This window comes from Neophocaena asiaeorientalis, unplaced genomic scaffold (assembly GCF_003031525.2).
Source record: "Neophocaena asiaeorientalis asiaeorientalis breed wild unplaced genomic scaffold, Neophocaena_asiaeorientalis_V1.1 scaffold82, whole genome shotgun sequence".
In the NCBI taxonomy this organism is placed as follows: domain Eukaryota; kingdom Metazoa; phylum Chordata; class Mammalia; order Artiodactyla; family Phocoenidae; genus Neophocaena; species Neophocaena asiaeorientalis.
The window spans coordinates 11,701,389-11,716,451 of NW_020173068.1; positions in this window are offsets into that span (position 1 = coordinate 11,701,389).

Sequence of the window (15,063 nt, forward strand, 5' to 3'; positions counted from 1 at the left end):
ATACAGCTGTGAAAAAGACACAGCCTCTGCCCTCACGGAGTTCACAGTCAAGCACGAAAGACAGAAAACAAAATGGAAAATTATATTGATGGGATGTATTAGCTGTCTATTACTACTTCACAAATGACCCTCAAAACTTAATGGCCTAAAACAATAAGCATTTATTATCAATCACAGTTTCTGTAGGTCAGGAATATGGGAGTGGTTTAGTTGTGTGGTTTTCACTCAGGATTTCTCGTGAGGTTGCAGTCAAGATTTCATTAGGGCTAAAGAATCCAATTCTAAGGTGACACTCTCATGTGTGTGGAAAGATGGTGCTGGCTGTTGGCAGGAGGCCTCAGTTCCTCTCCAAATTGATCTCTCCATAAGGCTGCTTGAGTCCCCTGACAACATGGCAGCTGGCTTTACCCAGAGTGAGTAACTCAAGAGAATAAAATGGAAATGGCAATGTCTTTTATGACCCACCCTCAGAGGTTGCAAACCATCATTCCACCATATTCTATTGGTCACAGAATAAACCCTGATACAATGTGGGAGGGCTACACAAAGGCATGGATACCAAGAGGCAGGGATCATTGGGGGCCATCTTGGAGGATGGTTACCACTTAAGGGCAGATGAAAGCATAAAGAGGGGCAGCTGGTCTGCTACAAGGGAATCTGGTAAGGCTTTCTAGAGGCAATGACATGTGGTTAGAGACTTAAAAGACAAAGTTCTCTCAGCAAAGAGGAAGAGAGAAAAGCATTCAGCAGAGGGAACAGCCTATGCAATGACCCAGAGCCAGGGGGATGGGGAACCCAGGGAACTCAAACACAAAGTTCAGTTTGGCTGGAGCTCAAAGGGCATTGAATACCAGGCTTCATCTTGAGGGACCTGGGGAGACTTCAATGGGTTTAAGACTCCCCTCTGGGTGTGGTGGGCCCCCAAGTCTGCTGCATCCAAGCAATGGTGGTGAGTCTGGGTGGGGTTGAGAAGTTGCTCTGGAGACATGGGGACAGAACCCTGAGTCAGCCCCAGGATATAACATACTCTAGAGGATCCAGCTTAGGGCTAGAGTTAAGTTAGATGTAGGATTAGAACTGGAGAATTGGACAGAGGTACTGTTTCAAATGCCAGCCCCTCCCCACCATTCACTTGCTGGCTGTGTGATCCCTGGGCAAGTCACTAACAGTGGGCCTCGGTTTTCTCATCTCTAAAATGAGGATAATAGTAGCACCTACTTCATAAGGTTGTTGTAGATGTTGATTGAGAAAAGGCATCTGGCACGTAGTATCCACTCAGTAAATTCTTGTGGAGTGAATTAGGCCTTCACTGTGTCTATTACCAAAAGCAAGTTCGTGTGCCCAACGCACAGTGAGGCCAAACAATACCGAAACATAGGAGTCTGGAGCAGAGGAAGGTTCATTGCAGGGCCATGCAAGGAGAATTTGTGGCTCATGCCCCCTAAAAAAACCAGAACTCTCTCCAAAGGGTTTCAGCAAAGCATTTTTAAAGGCAAAGTGAGGGATGCATGTAGTTGGTTGCTGCAAACTTCTTGGTGTAGGAATCCTTTGCAGCTGTCCGTGTAGGTCAGGTCACGATGTTCCTGTAAACCTCCAACAACACAAATGTTCTTCTCTGTTCTGCAACTTTTTATCTCTATATGAATAGAAAAGTGTTATACCCTTAAAGGTCAGAGCCTTGAGGATGGGCTCTCCTGTATATTTCAGGCTACAGGCAACATTCTTAACTCGAAACAAAAGCAATAGATGCAAAGGCTAAAGTAAAGGAAACAGACCTAATATGGAGTCTGATTTGTTCTTCCCTATTACACGTCAAAGTCCTTCTCTCGAGGACCTACACCGCCCCCGACACACACCTCTCCCCACCACCAACTTTCTCCCCAGATTTTAAACATGACCCAATATTCTGCGCCTAAAAGTCTTGCTGCCAGGCTCCCCCACCAAATCAGATGTCCCCAGGAGTGGTCAAAGCCAGACTAACACCCTGCTTTTGGACTGACCACACCCCAACAGGGCTGTGCTCAGCTAGGTGAGTTTTCTGACTTCCTTATGCTCTTTATTCTGTCAGTTTCCTTCATAGCAATTAACACGACTTGGGAGTTACTAGTTAGTTGTGTAATTATATGGATTTTGCTGTTGTTTTGCATTGTTTTATATTTTGCTCTTACCCTTCATCTACCCACCAGAATTAAAGCTCCATGAGGTCAGGAACCTGTCTGCCTTGTTTATTTCTGTAGCCCTAGTGCCGGCACAGCAATTGACAACAAAGCCTAGCAGATGAAAGTGGAGAGTCTGGGCCAGACTGCCTGGGTTTGAATTCCAGCACTGATATTCTCTGGCCGAATAGCTTTGGATAATAGAACGACATGATTTTTCCCTCTGTAAAGTGGGGCCAATAATAGTACTCATTAGGAGAATTAAATTATAGTATATGTAGAGCACTCAAGAACAGTTTTGGAACATAATAAGTGCTATACAAGGATTTGTTTTCTACATGGATATAGATAGATGGAGAGAGAGAGAGAGAGAGATACAATAGTAGATGCTCAATAAATATTTGATCAATTAATAATGTGCTGAGTTTAAGAGAGGGACAAAGTCTTAATTGGAACAGAGTGTGAGATAGGGCTGAAGACCCTCACAATGATAAGTTCCTTGATCTGAACAAAGAAACCTTAAACTTGGAAATCTTAGAATTTGGTGGCCATGGGGAAGGGCAGCTGCAAGCATAGGCCTGGTGGGATGGGACAGGAGCCAAAACAGAGCCTCGGTGGAGCCTCCACCTGAGATTGCCAGCCTTTGTACAGCTAAATCATACATTATTGATTTGTCAAGCGTATTTGCATATAAATAAGCGTGATCATTCATGGAGGCCCAAACAGCACCACCTCCCCTCAGTGCCATGATTGTAGATGGATGGCCCTAGTTAGACACGAGCCAGGGACGCTGCTACTACCCCTGCCACCAAGTGAGTGGCTGATTTAAAACATTTATTGGAGCATGTATGTGTGACAGCCTAGTGGTGAGTTTGGGATAACTAGTCTAAAAGACAAGATAAACGACTCTTAAAACTGGTATTGTGACGAAGATGTCACCCCCCTCATCCCCCTCCCCCTCCCACCAGCTCAGTCCTGGTGCCAAAAATATAGCGGATGATAATTAACTGGGAAATGTTCACAGGCGGGATTATGTTTCAAGTGCATTTTCCGAAGGACTTTAGATTTTTACACCCAAGTTGATTGTGTTCCCCTCCCCCTGGTGATTAGACCGGAAGGGGGTGTTTCAACTAGAAGAAAAAGCTGGGGATGCAGGGGGTGGTCAGACAGGCCCAGACAAGGTCTCCAATGCCAGGCAAGCAGGTGGCTGCAGCCTTCCCCGAGCTTGAAAGGAGACAGATCTGCAGGGTGAAGCATGTTGACCCGGGGAAATTATGCCTGCCACGTTAATTCATTCCACATGAGAGATCGGCAGGGAGCTTGGAGGCTGGCATCGGCCCCCTCTGATGGATCAAGGGACCCAGCTGCTCAGCTGTATACAACACTAGAGTCTCATCATTGCAGGGAAACATACTGCTTGCTAACATTTCATTTTAATTGTCCTAAATTACACTTACAGCCTGGTGGGGCCAGTCAGCAAATATCAAACATTACCTTGAAGATCAGCTTGGCCTAGAGAGGATCCTGTGGTCCCAGGTCTGGGGCTTCAGTGCTGTGCCTTTTTGTTCCTGCCGCCCACCTCCCTACTTCCAAGAAAGGGGTGAGAGCTGCCCTGTGACCTCCAGCCCATCCTATCAGCAGGTTTGAGGACTTCTTTTCTGAGATTTAAGATATGAGAGGGCCCTTTGGGATTTGCATGGGGCCCTCGAAGAAGAATCCAAAAGGGAGGCAACATGGCAGAGTCTGCGGTCAACAGAATAATGGGAACCCCCCAAAGATATCCATCCTAATCCCCAAAACCCTACATGACAAAAGGGATTTTGCAGCTATGATTAAAGATATTGAGACGGGGAGATTATCCTGGATCACCCAATGTAATCATAGTGGTTCTTATAACAGCGGCAGGAGTATCAGAGAGAGAGAAAGATTTGAAGATATTACCCTGTTGGCATTGAAGATGGAGGAGGGACCACAATCCAAGGAATGCAGGCAGCCTCTGAAAGCTGGAAAAGGCCAGGAAACAGATTCTCCCCTAGAGCCTCCAAAAGGATGCAGCCCTGCCAACACCTTGATATTATCCCAGTAAGACCCATTTCAGACCTCTGACCTTCAGAACTGTAAAATAATAAGTCTGTGTTGTTTTAAGCCACTAAATAATTTTGTTACAGCAGCCATAGGAAACTGATACAGAGTCCCAGGTGTTCTCATCTTGGCCTCACCACGTCCTGCTGTGTAACTTTGGGTAAGTGACTGAACTTCTCTCAGCCTCAATTTCTTCATCTCTAAAAGAGGGATACTAGAACCTGCTTCCTGGGGTCGTTGCAAATATTAAGTGAATAAATACCTGAAGAGGACTTAGCTCAGTGTGCAGAGTATAATATGAGCTCAATAAAAAACACTGACTCTTGTAACTGTGGTGTCACTATTTTCCCTCACTGCTTGTTCTCCCCCAGACTTTGTCACTGAGAATAAAGTTGATAAGAAGATGCATATCACCAAACTAAAGATCGATTTATTGATCGCCTTCTTTATGCAAACTACTATGCCAGGAACTGGGAATAAAATAGCAAAGCAAACAGAGACCCAGCCCCTACCCTCATGGAGTTAATAAGATAGCAGGGGAGATGGACCAGATTAGATCATTCAATTATATTATATATCGTAATATTATAATTATATGTTAGATTTATATTGAATAATCTCCCAAACAGGTGCAGAGATTTAGAAGTGTGAAGAAGTGTTTAAAAGATGTGTCCCAGGGCTTCCCTGGTGGCGCAGTGGTTGAGAATCTGCCTGCCACTGCAGGGGACACGGGTTCGAGCCCTGGTCTCAGAAGGTCCCACGTGCTGCGGAGCAACTAGGCCCGTGAGCCACAGCTACTGAGCCTGCGCGTCTGGAGCCTGTGCTCCGCAACAAGAGAGGCCGCGATAGTGAGAGGCCTGTGCACCACGATGAAGAGTGGCCCCCGCTTGCCACAACTAGAGAGAGCCCTCGCACAGAAAATGAAGACCCAACACAGCCAAAAATTAATTAATTATTTTTTTTAAATTCCTCCATAAAAATACCACTAAGCTTTAAAAAAAAAAGATGTGTCCCATCAGGGAGGTCAAGGAAGACTTCCCAGAGGAAGCTGATGGGGTTTGAGCATATTTGGTCCTTTGAGACCACAAGAGCATGGACCCCTCTGAGCTGCAGTAGGAAGGATTCTGCCTATATCCTCAGGATCATTCTAAGGCCTCTGGGGTATCTGGGAGGAGTCAGGTCCAAGCTGAAGGCCTATAGGTGCCCACCATGGTGGATCCTGGGAAAGTAGAAAGGCCCTGGCCACAGGTAGCCCAAATAGGAGGTGGCCTGATCACAAGTAGCCTTGAGCTCTTTGGGGATGACTCTATCTCTAGGATGCTGGACCCCTATTTGACTCTATATATCAAGCCATATCTTGTCCTTAGGCCCTAACCCTGAATGCACAGGCCCTAGACTGGCCCACAAACATCCAGGCCTGCCATAGTCATCTTGGGGTAGAACCATCCTCCAGGCCATCCCTGGGCTCAGCCTGCCTTTAAGGAGGTCATGTCAACAGACTTGCCTTGCTTTGGAAAGTATCCTCAATCTCCTAATATGACTTGATCTCTTGGAAATTTAAAATCTCACCTACTGCTTTCATAACATAAACTATAAGAAGTAAAGCTAACCAAAATGCCCTGGCTAGTGAAGATGTCTAGAAGACAGTAATGCTCAATAGGAAAGAAGAGAGCATAGTCCCTCAAGGATGTGTCATCATCTCTGAGCTGGAGTGAGAGGAGATTTGTGTACTTATCAAAGGAGGCATGAATTTAAAATCATGTGCAGTCTTTCAGTATAGCCTTTCAAGGAGATTCTGTGCCTGCCATGTCCTTGTATCAGCCAGCTACTGCTGTGTAACAAACACCCTCAAAAATCTCAGAGGCATACAATAATAATCATTTATGTTTCACTTATGGGCCTACAGATCATCTGGGATCTGGCTTCTCTAGGCTGCAATTGGCTGGGCTGGTTTCCAGGCCAGAGATTAGATTCTGCCGACATTCCATTGACCAAAGTCAAGCCCAAAGTCAAGGAATAAAGAAATGTATTCCACCCTTCATGAATCCAAAGCAAGGCCTATGGCAAAGTCCAATTCAATGGAGAAGATAACTATACTCCTTCCATGGACATGGGAGGGAAGAAGGGAATGAGAAAAAATTTGCCTGACCACCATGAAACTGATCATATACTCCAAAACTCTGTCTGGGGATGCTGGAATGCTCCTCTTATGTCCCTCCCCTCACTCCATGCATAAGAATCTAGGCCTCAGACTTCATTCTGTGTATACACTAGCCTTTCTGCATACCATCTGATTCCCATGATGACCCAAGTTGGCCACGTCCCAAAGCCCCTGGTCAGTACTTGTTTCCAGGCTTGGAAAGTTATCACATAAAATCTCAGGCCTGATCTGGGATTCCATACACATAGTAGGTGTGCAAGAATAATTTATTGAATGAATGAATGAATAGATCAATCAATTAATCAATCCCAAGCCTACCCTTTGAACACTATTCATTGGCCTGTTGGATGCCCTGTACATAAACTCAAACCCTCCACCACTCCTGCCGTATACACAGCTTGGCCAGGGATATGCTCCAGAATGCACCCATCCAAACAATGACTGTACAAGCTCCAGACCCTCTCTTTCTCAGCTTTCACAACACTGGCGATGTAGTTGGCAGAAATTCCAAAACAGCCTACAAATGTGGATGTTGGAGACTACATCCCTGGAATATTTTGCAAAAAAGCAGATATCGTGACAAACAATTGGAAACGTGGTGCTTCTATCTGCACTTTCAGTAGCTGTTCATATGTTCACATCAAAACAGTTGAAAATGTATAATTAAAACTCTGTTTCAAAATGCAGAGAACATGTAAAAATAATTTATCCGTTCACAGATGAAAAACAAAAACAAATAAGTGTGAGCCGTGGAAAAAAAGAAAAGAAAGCAAACCCCATCAGGACGCAGACTCCAATGGATAGTGACTAGAATGAGTGTCCTAGTACACACATGCCCCACATCCCCCAGTAAGGAATCCAAAGGGTCTAGGCTGAACCTGAAGACTTTTCAATCCACCCAATTTGATGCTTCAGTTTTTCAGTATGAGAAGAATTGTGGGAACAAACCTCGAGTGACTATTTGGTGAAAAGCCCTATGCATGGGGCTCAGACCCAGATGAATGGGATGAAGAGCCAATCTTGAAGTCCAACAGTAGAGATAAACAAGCACCAGGGGAAAAATATTAAACTGTAAGTGTTTGCAACCTCCCCACCCAGACTGCTAAAGAGAAGCTTATCCTTGTCTATTCTGACCCTCTTCCTCCTCTGCCATCTGGGAGATTCTGAGTTTGCCAGTAGTTTCCCCGGGATTCCTTTTTCACTCCCATTTGGGAAAATGTAAGGAAAAACCACTTAGGAGGGGGAAAGGACTTGAAAGAGAAAGAGAATTAACAAGGAAATCAAGAGCCAAGAGTGATTTGGCTTAGAGGGACTTTTAGTTGGGAGTTAATTATGAGGGCAGCTATGACGGGAGGGAGACGTTGAAAGCCAGAGGAATGAGGAAAGAGAATTTTAAGTGCTGCTGTGAATTAGGATTTGGACCTTCTGTGGCATTCATTGAGAGACACCAATAAAAGATTTAAATTGCTTTAAATTCCTTTGACTGCTGTATGTGATTCTTTAAATGCAACTCCAGGCTGAGACTGGGTCATGTGGGACCTTGGTTTTATTTGGGTTATATGAGTAAATATGCATTTCGTACACCCTGTGGAACAAGCTCCAATAAAGGTGTGTATACAGCATTTGGAGAATATAAAGAAGGGGGCATCCCAGGAGAGGAAGCCAGGCTTCCCAGAGGGGATAATGTTTGAGTTGGATCCAGAAGGATATGTTCACCTTATAGGCATGAATTTCAAGGGCATTCCTGGTAGGGGAAATAATATGTGCAAAGATATAGGGTGTTTAGGGTAATGCAAAAAGTCTAGTGGGATGAAGAAGCAGTCAAAAACTCAGTGGGTAGGGTTTCCCTGGTGGCACAGTGGTTGAGAGTCCGCCTGCCAATGCAGGGGATGCGGTTACGTGCCCCGGTCCGGGAAGATCCCACGTGCCACGGAGCGGCTGGACCTGTGAGCCATGGCCTCTGAGCCTGCGCGTCTGGAGCCTGTGCTCCGCAACGGGAGAGGCCACAACAGTGAGAGGCCTGCGTACCACACACACACACAAAAAAAACTCAGTGGGTAGACAGGGGCCACATGGTAAAAACGAACGACCTCGAATGTCATTAGGAGAAGCTCAGCCTTTATCCTGTGGTCAACAGACAGCCATGATTTTGAGCAATGGAAGTGGTACGTCTCTAGGGTCACATACACTCAACCCTCTTGCCAGGGAGGCTGCAGCCCCTAAAGCAACCTACCCTCTCTCTCCTGGACTCCCTCCTCAGAAGAGTAACCAGGGGAAATGGAATCTGGCCTCAAGCTGACTCCAGAGGTTACACAGGCACTTGCAAGAAGTTCACAGTTCCCAGTGAAGAGAAAAATGCACTCAGGAAAATAAAAAAAGGCATTTGTCATCTGAATTCATGTGCAGAGAACACATGTCTTTCCAATGAGCATGTTTCACAAACTTGTTTAAATGGAAATGGACTTGATTTCAATGGCAATGCAGTCTTGGTGGCAATCTGATGTTTTATTTTATTGTTTGCAATCAGTGACAAGTGAGGAAAATATCCAAATCATGCCACATCCTTACAGGGTGTGTGTTATCCAAGTACTTGGCTCTGGTGCGAGGATGGGGGTTGAGGGATGCAGCCATGAAGAGCTTGAGCGCTCAGAAAAGAGGCTGAAAGACATGGTGTCGTCAAGCTCTTAACAAAAGCAGAGGTGTTCTTTAAAGTCAAGAAGTACGTACACACACCCATAAACACACACACATGCACACACATATCCATAAACATGCACACGTACCCATAAACACACACATACTCATAAATACACACACACAGAGACATACACACACACACACACACATACCCATAAACATGCACACGTACCCATAAACACACACATACTCATAAATACACACACAGAGACATAACACACCCATAAACACACACCTGCCCCTAAACACACACACACACACACACAGCTTGCTCACTTACCTTATCTTTCTCCAGGTCTCAGGTTAAAGGTTGCCTCCTCACAGGTGGTTTCCCTGATGCCCTGGACCTTTAGGTTCCATTGTATACACCGTACAGCACCCTGTCCTATTCACAGTTAAATAAGTGAGGAGGAGGGAGGGCTGAAGGAAAGGTGGAGATAGAGAAAAAGAAGTAAGCCTGAGAGTGCAAGGTCAAGACAGAAAGGGACTCAGAGAAAAGGGGACAGAGGGAGAAGGAGAGAAAGACTTCACAGTAAACCAAGGGCAAGGCAATGATCACAGTAAGCTTTTCCTCATCCTCTGCCATCTGTGCGTCCACAATTGCTTCCTCTCTGGGATGGCACTAGACTTGCAGAGCCTTCCAGCTCTAAGTGTGGGACAGCATCTACCTCATCACATGTCATCTTTATATCAACCCCAAGTGACGGGGGCCATCACAGTCTTATTTCACAGGCAGGGACACTGAGGCTTAGCAAATGTATCTAAGTTGCCCAGAGCTACATCATTAGTGAGTGGCCAGTGGCCCTCTAGGAGGGAGCTGGCCCGATGTGGGCTGGGGCGCAAAGTTGATGTTCAGTAAACATTTACTGAAGGAGTGGGATTCACTTCAGAGAAATTTGAATCCAGTCCTGAGTACAGTGGCGCTCGATCCTGCCTACCCCATCCCAGCACCAGCGCCCGCCCCCGCTCACTTATCACCGTGTAATTGAAATAATGCCTATCGACAGAGACTCACAAACAACTGCTCAATTTTCCTCAAAATTCAATTAAACTTCGTTTATTCTGGGGATCGATCCAATTAAAAGAAGGAAAATTTCAGATGGTCTGAGCAACACCATCCATCTTCAAACACAGTGTCTACCCCAGTGATGTAATAATTTGCCCAATCAATGCTTTAAAAGCATTTAGCAGTCTCGATAATGAACTTTTGTCAAAACAGCCTTGCAGAGCAATAAGTGCCTTCAGATTAATATGAAGTCATAAAGGGCTAATGCCTTGGGGGGAAGGGGGAGCATGAATCAGTGGGAGCCATGGCCTGGAGCTTCCACACCGTCTCAGACCGTCTCAGAACCGGGCATGAGCAGGGCTTCCAGGACCCAGAAAATACCAAATGCATGTCCCCATTTCTGCTCTGTCTTCAGGTTCCTCTCCCTTCCATGGTCTTGGATGCCCAATTCCACCAGCCAGGGACCCGGGACAGCCTAGATCCAGACCATCACACTCATGGCATGTGGGGCCACCCACCTTATTGGAAAAAAATGTCCAACGGAAGGAGGCTTTGCTTGGAAGGCTTTGCTTGACCATCTCTGAAAGCTGTAGCTTCAAAAATGGCCTTCGAGCTCCAAGAGTCTCCTTTTCTATTGTAGTGTCCTCTTTTGGGGTGGGGCAGATATTCAACTGATTCACTGTGTGACCTTAAGCAAGTTACTTAAAGTAACTTTGTTAACTCTGAACTTTAGTTTCTTCATCTGTAAAATGGGGATGATAGAATTTATTGATGCTCAGGGGAAGGAGGTTGGGTTGGATTTGTAGGTGATGAGGATGTAAAGAGTCATAAGACTCAGCCTCCGTCTTGAAAGAGTTCAGAAGCATTGGGGAGAGACAGGTGCAAACAAACACAATGCAAGAAGTTAATGCTGCCAGAGATGTCTGAACCCAGCACTGGAAACACAGGACCTGAGATCAGCGGGTGCTCCACCAAGGCGGTGAACCTTGACCAAAGAGTGGGTCTTTCCCAGGAGGAGAAGAGAAAGGAGAGAATCTGGGCTGAGAGGATTGCAGGTCAGAGGCGCGGAGGGCACATGTGAGATGTACAGCATGGCTGAAACGGAACCAGGCAATGGAATGGGATGGGTTGACTAAGCCAGATCCTCAAAGGTCTCATTTGCCAGGCTGAGGACATTATCCTGTACTGGAAGGGAAATGGGGAGCCATGGAAGGTCTTAAGCAGGGGATGGATATGAGGACAATTGTACTCAGGAAAGTTCCTTCAGGCAAGCCATGAGAGGGATGGGTTGGTGGGCATGGGACAGTCCTAATGAGTTAGGTAAGATACATGTGCTCATCACACAGCCCCACTCCTCCAGGAGTCCCCCAACCCCCCTCTCCCCACACTGAACACACACCCCAACCTCCCTGTCCCCAGCAATACTGCCCCCATCTCTCCAGGCAGGAAACCTTGGATTCCTTCTGCACACTTTCCTTTTCCATCCCTCATGATCTCTAGGATCCCTCAGAAAACTTCTACCTGAATGCTGGCTCCTATGTGGAAGAACAGGCTGGCCCATCCCCCAAAGGTAAGCTCACTTTAGTCCAACAAGGCATCCTTACCACTCAGAGGGAGGCCGGGATGTAAAGTGAGCCCCGCAACCAGACCTGGACGGGCCCAGAGCTGTCCGTGGTTCTGGTTGCCTTGGTCCAAGGAAGAGGAAAGGAAAGATGATTCCCAAGGCAGGTCAGAAACCCTTGTGTGGGTTCAGGGGAGTTCCCCTCCAGAATCAGGGCTTGGCAAGTGACTTACTGGGGAGCTGGGCCAGTCTGAGCTGGGAGAGCCAGGATGGGCTGAGCTGGGTGAGCGCCTGGGCCCTGGAGTAGTCCGGGATCCCTCAGGGCTGATTCTCCATCTCCCACTCCAGTCCCTGTAGGCTGGTGGCCACCTGGGGTGGTCAGTGCTCTCACCATGGGGAGCCAGGCTCCCAGAATTAGCAACTCCTGCAGCATCTCCTTTCCAGGCCAAAAGCAGAAGAAATGTTCAGAGGTTGGCTAGTGCTTTAAAAGCTGGGGGATCTGGGTGGCCAAGGGAATAAAACTCTTGCTCCATTTGCTGGAAGTCATTGCAGCCCCGGAAGATGCCAGACCCTGACCTGCCGTCACAGGGGCCCAGGATTTGGAAAGAGGAGGATTAAGAATTAAAGGGAAGGGGGTGGGGGAGAAAGAGATGGGGGGGAAAAGCTTGTACTGCTAGATCAGGGGGAGTATTAAATGAAGTCCAGAAATGTCTTTTCAAAGACTCCTGCCATTAGGACTTAATATTAAATTTACTCCTTCTGTGCCTTAAAAAATAGCTAATTTTTTTTTTCAAAAGTTGCTTTTGATGCCAAAGGTATGGCTTAGGCTGAAAGGCGCCGGCACATCAAATGTCATTTGGGGGATTTCAAAGGGCTGTTTCAGCAGGATCCTGTTTTCCTCATCCCCCTCCTCGGCTGATGAAGTTTCTAAGGCCCCTGAAGTCAGGTCTTGTGTTCTGGGCTATCAAAGACCCCCGGCAACATCGAGTCTGTCTGTCTGTCCCAGCAAAACTTTCGCATAGAAAGCCTCCCTTTTACGCAGAGATCTGAGGGGAGAATAAAAAGCATGCTGATTTGCCAGGAAACAGGAGGGAAGCCCTGCTGAGCTGATAGGAATCTTCTGACCAGATTTGAATACATTTGGCCCAGACAAGGGGGTGGGAGAAAAATCCATTACTTTGGAGAAAAGCCTCGCGGGGTTTCAAAAGGAAATATGTAAATGTTGGGAGAAATCATTTGTGTGGGTTTGTGTGTGAGTGTTTCAGCCGTCCCCAAGTTTAACATCGTCAACCAGGCGCAAAAGCAAAAGCAGGGGAATTAAGTCACTGCTGTTCAGCGGAGGCCTGGGGGAGCTGGAGGAGGGCTCTGCAGCCTCCCTGGCCTTGCCCTGGAACTCCACAACCAGCCGCGTCTAGGGTCCAAGATTCAAACAGTCCCTCACCGGAATCCCACAGGCACGGTGTCTAAAGGGCCTTCCTTTCCTTAAGGCTCCACTCAGGATTCTGCAGGCTGACGCTCACAGAGGTACCAGACAATTCCCAGTGTCTAGATGGGAAGACTGAGGCTTGAAAGCAGAAAGGCACTGCCAAAGGGCCTCCTCTGGACACAGGCCTTGTCCCCATAGCCCCTGCACACCCCAGCACCTGGTCTGCTCCCTGAGGACTGCACCTGGGCAACTGTTTACTACCTCTACCCATAGCCTCTGGAGACACCCTACGATGGGATTCCTGTCATAGCTGATCCTGGGGACAGGCAGCTCTGTGGCCTGGCCTTGTCCCCGGTCCCATGGGAACTGAACAATTATGTCCAGATAATTAGTCGGAAATCTCCCCCTGTGGCTTCAGGGGATAGTGTGCCTGCATTCAGGAGTCCTGGGTCCTGGGCTCAGCTTGGTGGGTTGTTTTTTTTAGTTAAGGATAATTCCATCAGCCCTGTCTCTACTTCACAGGCCCACTATGAAATTCCATTTAGGTCAGGAATAAAAGCTGTGGAGAGGGAGTCCGCAGAACAGGGCAACAGGAGGCCCTCTTACTCCTCCAGGAGTTTCAGGCGCAAGCAGGAAGTTGTTCTGAAGGTCGTACTGTGTGGTTGTTGCAAATGCACCTGAGTCCTTTGGATCCCCGCCCTCCCTCCCACATCAGCCCCTAGACCTTCACAGGAGATTTGGGGCTCTCCTCTTCATTAGGAGAACACTTAGGGAAGAAAAGAACCCTGGGAGCTTGTTTCTTGGGGTGGAGGTGAGGGATTCAGGTGGGAGCCAGGATCTGGAGCTGCCTGATTTGGACTCCTATTCTGAACTTATTACACAAGGAATTGGGAGCCAGCAAAGCTCAGCACTGGAAGCTGAGCATTGTCTTCCTGCTAGGAGATGGAGAGGAGAAAAGAGAGACGATAGCTCCTCATTAATGGTCTTGAATTAATAAAAATTAGTCAAGCACATCTCAACTGCTCCCAGTCAGGCAGAGCCTGGGGCACCGGGGAGCAGCCCGAGGGTCCCTTTCCCCTCACATTCAGGCGGCCATCCATAAAGCCGCTGCTGACTGAGCATTCTTCCCTCCCCCCATCTCGCCCTCCCTCCCCACCTCCACCACCAGCTCCAGGCTCCAGAGGTATAAAATAAGCTGGTGATAGCACCCCTGGGATGAGGGGCGGGACCCCCCCAGAGCCTGCGACCTTTGGAACAACCTTTGGAACATTGCCTTCCAGATAGTCGCTCTGCCCTTAGGAGTAAGGGGCGTCCTGAACTCAGCCGCCACAGAGGCAGAAGACTTGCACATTTGTGCCCAGAGCCAAGATCACAAACAGAACGATGCCTGGTGCCAGAGCAACCCTGGGCCACCCAGAGCCTTGGGACCACAGGCTGCCCCGTACTCCGGCACATTTTTTTGAACACACGGGGCTATGGATTCTCTCGCTGCAAGGAGCTCAGATCAAGCCACCCCTTTCTCATCCTCAGCAGTTCAGTTATAATTCAGGGCTGCAAACCATCCGTCGGGTAGCACAGGGTGGCTTGGTACCAGCCAGGGGCACAGGGCTGAGAATCTGCAGGTACCCTGGGTCTCCTGATGCAGGCCTGACCCACCGAGACACGCTGGGACCACCTGGCTCAGGCCTGACCCACAGGGGCACGCAGGGCCATTCCCAGGACCAAGCAGAAGATGGGCTGCTTAGTCCAAGGCTTAGAGGTCAAAGGGCACTCCCAGTATCCCTGGCAGATAGGACTTTTAACTCCATTTACAGATAAGGAAACTGACACTCAGAGAGGTCATGTCACTTGCCAGGAGGTCACACAGCCAGGAAATGACAAAATTGGGTTTCAAACAGTATTGATAAGAATTAACTTTTATCGGTGTGATGATTAAAGCCTTACATGCCATTCATCATACAGTTCTCCCAACTT